The 8,370-nt window shown below is 39.4% G+C and overlaps 1 long non-coding RNA gene across 1 annotated transcript in view; it reads left to right on the forward strand.

The window, feature by feature from the left end:
* Positions 1-8,370, forward strand: part of LOC133632725 (uncharacterized) — a 47,236-nt gene that overhangs the window by 7,596 nt on the left and 31,270 nt on the right. The window contains exon 2 of the long non-coding RNA XR_009821696.1: positions 6,876-7,001. This is a non-coding gene — a long non-coding RNA (uncharacterized LOC133632725). The remainder of the gene's footprint in view (positions 1-6,875; positions 7,002-8,370) is intronic.

Here is an 8,370-nt window from a genome sequence, read left to right on the forward strand (position 1 = left end):
CACTCACACAAAAGGGGTTATTTATTTCTGCTACCAATATTCTGGTTCCCACAACATAGACAACACATCTGCAAGGGGCACCTTTATCCTGTATGACTGTATTTCTTTTTTAGGTTTATTCCAAAATATATTATTAATTTAACGTGATTCCTATATGTATGTGCACTTCATGCGTGTATAAAATGTACTTTCCTTAGTGTGGTTAGTTTTACAGTGACTTAAAGGCCTACTGAAATGAAATTTTCTTATTTAAACGGGGATAGCAGATCCATTCTATGTGTCATACTTGATCATTTCGCGATATTGCCATATTTTTGCTGAAAGGATTTAGTAGAGAACATCGACGATAAAGTTCGCAACTTTTGGCCGCTGATAAAAAAAGCCTTGCCTGTACCGGAAGTAGCGTGACGTCGCAGGTTGAAGGGCTTCTCACATTTCCCCATTGTTTACACCAGCAGCGAGAGCGATTCGGACCGAGAAAGCGACGATTACCCCATTAATTTGAGCGAGGATGAAAGATTCGTGGATGAGGAACGTGAGAGTGAAGTGCTAGAGTGCAGTGCAGGACGTATCTTTTTTCGCTCTGACCGTAACTTAGGTACAAGGGTTCATTGGATTCCACACTTTCTCCTTTTTCTTTTGTGGATCACGGATTTGTATTTTAAACCACCTCGGATACTATATCCTCTTAAAAATGAGAGTCGAGAACGCGAAATGGACATTCACAGTGACTTTTATCTCCACGACAATACATCGGTAAAGCTCTTTAGCTACGGAGCTAACGTGATAGCATCGGGCTTAACTGCAGATAGAAACAAAATAAATAAGCCCCTGACTGGAAGGATAGACACAAGATCAACAATACTATTAAACCCTGGACCTGTAACTACACGGTTAATGCTTTCCAGCCTGGCGAAGCTTAACAATGCTGTTGCTAACGACGCCATTGAAGCTAACTTAGCTACGGGACCTCAGAGAGCTATGCTAAAAAAATTAGCTATCCACCTACGCCAGCCCTCATCTGCTCATCAACACCCGGGCTCACCTGCGTTCCAGCGATCGACGGCGCGACGAAGGACTTCACCCGATCATCGATGCGGTCAGCGGCTAGCATCGGATAGCACGTCTGCTATCCAACTCAAAGTCCTCCCGGTTGTGTTGCTGCAGCCAGCCGCTAATACACCGATCCCACCTACAGCTTTCTACTTTGCAGTCTTCATTGTTCATTAAACAAATTGCAAAAGATTCACCAACACAGATGTCCAGAATACTGTGGAATTTTGCCATGAAAACAGAGTTGTTTGTAGACATTTTAAACCGGAAGTTTCCCGGGAAATTTAAAATTGCACATTATAAGTTAACCCGGCCGTATTGGCATGTGTTGCAATGTTAAGATTTCATCATTGATATATAAACTATCAGACTGCGTGGTCGGTAGTAGTGGGTTTCAGTAGTCCTTTAATTGTGGAGAATATCAACAAAAAAACCTCAAATTACTAATTTACTAATATAATTTTTTTTTTTTTTTAATGGTAAATGGGTTATACTTGTACCTTCAAGGTACTCAAAGCGCTTTGACACTATTTCCACATTCACACATTCACACAAACATTCACGCACTGATGGCGGGAGCTGCCATGCAAGGCCCTAACCACGACCCATCAGGAGCAAGGGTGAAGTGTCTTGCTCAAGGACACAACGGACGTGACGAGGTTGGTAGAAGGTGGGGATCGAACCAGGAACCCTCAGGTTGCTGGCACGGCCACTCTCCCAACTGCGCTACGCCGTAATTCAAAGGACTGTTTACATATTTGGCAAACTAAATTGCAACATTCAGGGAGTACAGAATATTGTGTAGCCACATGTGTTCCCTTTTACAATAAGCGGTAACATGCATTGAACAAAGAGAGCATAGTCTACCTAATCCAATTCCTTGGGTGTTAAACATACTTGACCAATAAAGCTGATTCTGATAATGTAAGAAAAATATATGTTAATAATGATAACTAATAACACATATTTGTTTTAAAATATACTTAAAACATTTGTATAGCCTTTAAAAAAAATGCATCATTACAAATCAAAATTATCATGACGTGTATGTTGTCTGTCTATATGTGTTTGCCCTGCGATGAGGTGGCGACTTGTCCAGGGTGTACCCTGCCTTCCGCCCGAATGCAGCTGAGATAGGCTCCGACCCCACACGGGACAAACGGTAGAAAATGGATGGCTGGATGATGTCATATTGACTACGCCACGCTCCCACCGCCACATATATCATGGCAATGTAGGGGGAAACCCTGATTGCTAGTAATTACTGTATTGACCCAAATATAATATGTAGTGCATTTTGTTTTCTAGATAAAGTCTAAAAAGACAGATTCTTTTATATTCCGGGTCTATAAATGTATTCATGCAAACCAACAGGAGTCCAAAAAGTGCCTCGAAGCTGTTTAGCAAGTGAGACAGAGAAGGCGCTTCAGTATGATGTAAATTTAAGACACTGTTGCATCAAACAACAGCAAAATATGAAATTATTGTTATTGTAATTTTACACTTTTATTTATTTATTTTGGACGAATATGGGAATACTTTATTCCCAGTGCAGTGTAAACTTTTATGGCTGCATGTTTTCTTCTGCATGTCCAAATATTTTTGTCCACAGCCATATGGCACCTTTCAAATCCCACATGATCAAACAGATACTGTATTTTCTGCTCTTCTCCTCACTTTAAGGACACATGCAAGCCTTGTACTTTTACCACAAGGGCAGCCTCCATATTTATTTCTCTTGCATCCTATCAAAGTCCTGATCAAATGCATTATCTCAAAATCCTCTGCATGTTGTATGTGAAAAGGAGAAAGAGCAAGAGTCGCCATGCAGCACATTCAGTTCGGTCCTGTCGATATCCAATGTGCGAAGTTTATTGTATGCAGTACAGTACCTCTCTGGGCCCGCAGAGTAAATACGGATTACCCAGCCACTCATGCATTAGTCCATGTGTCGATAGAAAGTGTTGATTCCCGGCCTCTCAAGTGAGAGGGAACCATTCGGAAACATGCTCCAAATGTATTGTATGGGAAATCTATGTCAGCACATATGGCCATTAATGAGTCTTTCCTATCTTTTAATGCCATCTGCTGATAGGCAGCCTGCTTGTTATTGACTGCCACATGTCACTGCTTGGAGATTCGCAGCGAGGGCGTTTATAAAAAAAAACCCTCTGTATTACCTTGATGTCTGATAACTGTGGAAATATGGCAGTGTGAGTCTAAACAGGCAGACACTGTAAAAGGGTGTCAGGTGTTTACCTTTGATAGCAAGATCTGATGCTAAAACCCTGCAGGGATTTGTAGGCCTTTTTATATAGAGAACTTTTTTTTTAATAAACACTGCATTCTTCTCTATGCAGTAGATAATAAAATCAAATTAAATATGACTATAGAGTTGTTGTTTTTTTTAATATTTCAATGCGCGTCTGTTATAAAATAAAATAGATATTTGCAGGAATAGTATTACATATTATGGAACCTTTTATGTGGTAGCACCGTCAGCCATGAGTTCATACAGAATGATGTAACACATACACATATGTAAGATCAATTTATTTGTCATACATAATAATGTATTATATATTTGGTTATGATGTATTTGTTTCCGACATGTTCAACAAGTTTAATTAAGGTTCATCATGTAGTTACTGTACATGTGCACCATATCTGAAAAGCAGTAGGAAGAAGCAAAGCTGACATTTAAGCATACCCCTTCTCCATGTCTTTTACTGTTAATTCATTCACACCAAAACTTATTATATTTAAGTTAAGTTCAAGGGAGGTGTTGGGGAAAAATAGGAATACATCTCACTTTTTAATAAAAATCAAAGACTTTGAGACTAAATATCCATACTGGTCTGAAAATGTTGACCTAACTGTAAATGTGTGCAATATGGAAACATGCAAAATCTTGAATGTGAGTAAGTGCGTGTGACTGTTTTATGACTTTATATTTTAGGTATTTTTGTGGGCTCTGTACCGAGGATGTCGTTGTGGCTTGTGCAGCCCTTTGAGACACTTGTGATTTAGGGCTATATAAATAAACACTGATTGATTGATTGATTGATATTTTTTATTGCACTGATGAACTGCAATTATTTAAATTCTATTATATTCTAATTGTACATTTCATAATTGATCTCAGTGATTGGTGGTCGAATCTAGCATAATCTATGGTACAATTGTAAAGTTTTTCTTGTGTTTATGAGTTGTGTCTTTTATTTCCTTGTAGTCAAGATTATGTCATGTTTAGTATTTGACCAGTTCCTTGTTGTCTTTGAAAACCAGACTTTGTTTTTTTTTCGGTCTTCCATTTAATTGTATGCAGACTTTACTGTTTATATTACATAATAATAAAATATATATTTATAATAATTATCTTCTTCAAAGGGTGAGTATTTTGCATTATCTTCGTTTATTAAACTTGAAACATTTTCCATGTGCAGTGGTACCCGCAAAGTCAAATCCCTTAAAGTCATACGAAGTAGAAAAAAAACTGTTGTTTTGGCTGCTCGATACAATATGACTAAAGCAACAATACATCAGCATCTATTTAGTGCTTGAGTGAAGAAATAGCATTTATGTTGTAGTATCCCTCTACACGTTCAACATTATCATTTGTTTTGCAATTCTTACTTAAAGGAGAACTGTACCTTGTTTTGGAATTGTGCCTATTATTAACAATCATTACATATCTTTTTTTTAATGCATTTTAACTCGTAAAATAAACATAGATAAAAGGCCGCGTAGCCATTGGGAGGTCCTCTATTCCGCCCAACTAACCCAATTAAAAAAAATCCAAAAAAGAGCCAATGATACTCCATTTACATTTTGTGACTTGATTAACAAAGTATTAGTGATATTGTTATTATAAGGGCTAACGCAGACAAACTATTTATCGCGACGCCGTGATCACGAGCGTGCGTGCCAATGTTGACATGATCGACTGACTGATCAGCTGCTACCTCGTTTCCTTGCTCGTCAAACTTTATTCTAGATCATAAATCATGCCTCTCATGTGGATAGTAGAAGGATGAGGACAAATTCTGACAAGTTGGTACACTTTGACAGCCAATTTAGACCGGGAAATGGCGAGAACGACATGAAAAGACGCTTGGTTCCGCCCCCCTTTTTTTTCCGCGAGGATTATTATTAATTCTTCATCTAAATGGGAATATATGAACATCCTAGCAGTCGGCATCCTAATGACAGCAGACCTTGCACAGTGTACACCACCTTCCGCGCGAATGCAGCTGGGATAGGCTCCAGCCTCCCCGCGACCCCGATAGGGACAAGCAGTAGCAAATGGATGGATGGATGAATGATGTTTTATTATGTTTGTTGGCTCTCATAAAGTCTGCAGTTAGTGATGTTGTAGGGAAAAAAAGCGAAGTTGTGATGCGTTTTTGGAATGAATGCACCGCGTATGCTTAAAATGATCAAAATACGTATATATGAAATGTCATTATAATTGTGCCCGTTACTACATTACATATACAGTATACTTAAATCATGTGTATAAACCCTTAATGGAGGTGTTCAAATGTTTTTTAAGGGCTTTATAAGCAGAATAGAGCGGCTCCCATAGGCTCCATTTTAAGCACACTTTTGATCGCATTTATTTATTAATTACAATGCACAAAAAAAAATACATCCTTCGTCATGTCTTTCATAATGATTGTGAACAATAGGCAATAAAAAAAACAGTTTCTCTTTGAGACATCTTACTTACTCTTGACATTTTGGATGCATGAAAATGACTTATCTTCAACAATCCACACTGTGTGATGTATCATTGAAACATACATACTAAAATTGGAGTCATTTTTGTTTTTGTTTAGGAGAATGGTTTGATTTGTATTACACCTGTACGATAGGTAATAATTGACCCTTTTCCACCAGCAGCTTTGAGTTTCTTGAACTTTTAGTTCCTGGAACTACAGGTTCCTGTAGATCTTTGTGGTTTGTGCTTCCACCGCATTTCACAGTTCAGGGTACTTTTATACAGATCAGGCTGATGCTGTATGGAGGATAAGAGATACAGGAAATTTCTACATTGATTCCCTGTAAATAAACAGACAATAATAGTTTTTACTGATGTGTAAATACATTAACAAAATCAATAAGATACAAAACATCCATCCATCCATTTTCTACCGCTTGTCCCTTTTTGGGGTCGCGGGGGGTGCTGGAACCAAACTCAGCTGCATTTGGGCGGAAGGCGGGGTACACCCTGGACAAGTCGCCACCTCATCGCAGGGCCAACACAGATAGACAGACAACATTCACACTCACATTCACACACTAGGGCCATTTTAGTGTTGCCAATCAACCTATCCCCTGGTGCATGTTTTTGGCGGTGTGAGGAAGCCGGAGTACCCGAAGAGAACCCACGCAGTCACGGGGAGAACATGCAAACTCCACACAGAAAGATCCCGAACCCAGGATTGAACCCAGGACTGCTCAGGACCTTTGTATTGTGAGGCACATGCACTAACCCCTGTTCCACCGTGCTGCCCAAGATACAAAACATTATGATTTAAAAACAATGTGTATCAAATTGTACATGAAAAATCAGGCTTTTGTCCACAGTGTCCAACAGTCAGAAAGTTGACCTGTCAGTAAATGATGAATTTATAAGGTTCAGGCTGGTCCCTGAGTTCCATTTTAGATGTAAGAAACAATAAATCAATAATTTTAATTAAAAGCGTTTGTCAAGCTTTGCGTACTAAAAATTAAGTTTGTAAAAATTCATAATAAACAATAAACTGCATATAAATCAATCAATTAATCACAATTTATTTGTATATCCCAATCACAAGCAAACCACAACGACATCCCCTGATCTGAACCCACATCCGGGCAAGGAAAAAATCCATAAGCCCAGGCTAAGAAAAAAAAGAAACCTTGAGAAGGGTCCACAGATGTAGGGACCAGCTCCCACCTGGGTGAGTAACTGCAATGGATGCCATGTGAGTACAGTTATGGAATTGTTACATTAGTAGGAAATGTGCGAGTCCAGTCCATCGAGAAACCTGGAGAGGGTTGTAGGGGGATCTTCTTCCATGTAGAAAAGTCGACAAGGCAGAGACATCACTAACTGATGCGTAGAAGAGTGCTCAACCCCGGGTCATGACTTGGAACAGCTAGCGCTTCTTCCAGACTGGTACCTCTTAAAAGATTATCCGTGACCACTTAGTATCAAGAAGGGGGACAGGACAGAAAAAGAAAGTGGCAGGTCAACTGGTCTAAACAGGATATATTCAAAATCTAGAGTACAAAAATGTGTTTTACTGGTGTAAACACTACGGCTAGGTATAAACAATGCAAGATTGTTACACTAATCAGCGATCTTCAGCACACAGATGCCCCACAAAAGTTTATTCGTTTCTGTTTCCTCTCCATTGCCAAGTATCATTTACTAAAATCTGACAAGAAATAAACAAGTTGTCCCTGCAGACTAGAGATGCGCGGTTTGCGAACACAACCGCGGAGTCCGCGGATAATCCGGGTGGCGGTTGAACCAATTCGGAAATATATATACATAGTTAAATGTTGTTACCCACATACGAAAAACGAGCAGCACTCTTTGAAACAGGCAATTATTCATCAGGCACTGCTGCAGCTGTCACACCAAATTTCTTCCCCCCTACAAACCCCCCCCCCCCCATTTACTTCCGGGGCTGTGTCCAATAAAGTCACAAAGTTGCCGGGGGTCCTTAACCGGCACGCGACTGTCCTGTTTCGCGCCTGTACAAAAAAAACAATAATCGATTTCTTCAGATTCCAGCAGCTGTCAAAGACGAAGTATTCCAGCGACGGGCAGTCAAAGCCGAAGTGCTATCGATCGCTGTCAATGACGTAAGAGGAAACATGACCACGGAAGTAAATGGGAGGGGAAGGTTTTTGTAGGGGGAAGAAATTTGGCGTGACACAGCACACCACAACACAACACAACACAACAGCAGAAGAAGAAAAAAATAAAAAGATGGCAACACCGGCAGCAAACGTGGTACGCGACAAACTAAAAAAGGGAATACTAAAGACCAGGGGAAAAAAATAACAATAATAGTCAACACTTTTAATGGAAATGACAAAAATATTATAATAATGATAAATAAAATTATCACGCATTAATATCTCTTAGCCTCTAATGCGTGGCCAAGAGATATTAATGCGTGGCACGCATTGAATGTCTCTGCTGCATTGGATCAGTCTCCTTTCTTTAATCAATCAATCAATCAATCAATGTTTATTTATATAGCCCTAAATCACAAGTGTCTCAAAGGGTTGTACAAGCCACAACGCAAAAGCTTT

The sequence above is a fragment of the Entelurus aequoreus genome, linkage group LG02, assembly GCF_033978785.1.
Source record: "Entelurus aequoreus isolate RoL-2023_Sb linkage group LG02, RoL_Eaeq_v1.1, whole genome shotgun sequence".
Lineage (NCBI taxonomy): Eukaryota > Metazoa > Chordata > Actinopteri > Syngnathiformes > Syngnathidae > Entelurus > Entelurus aequoreus.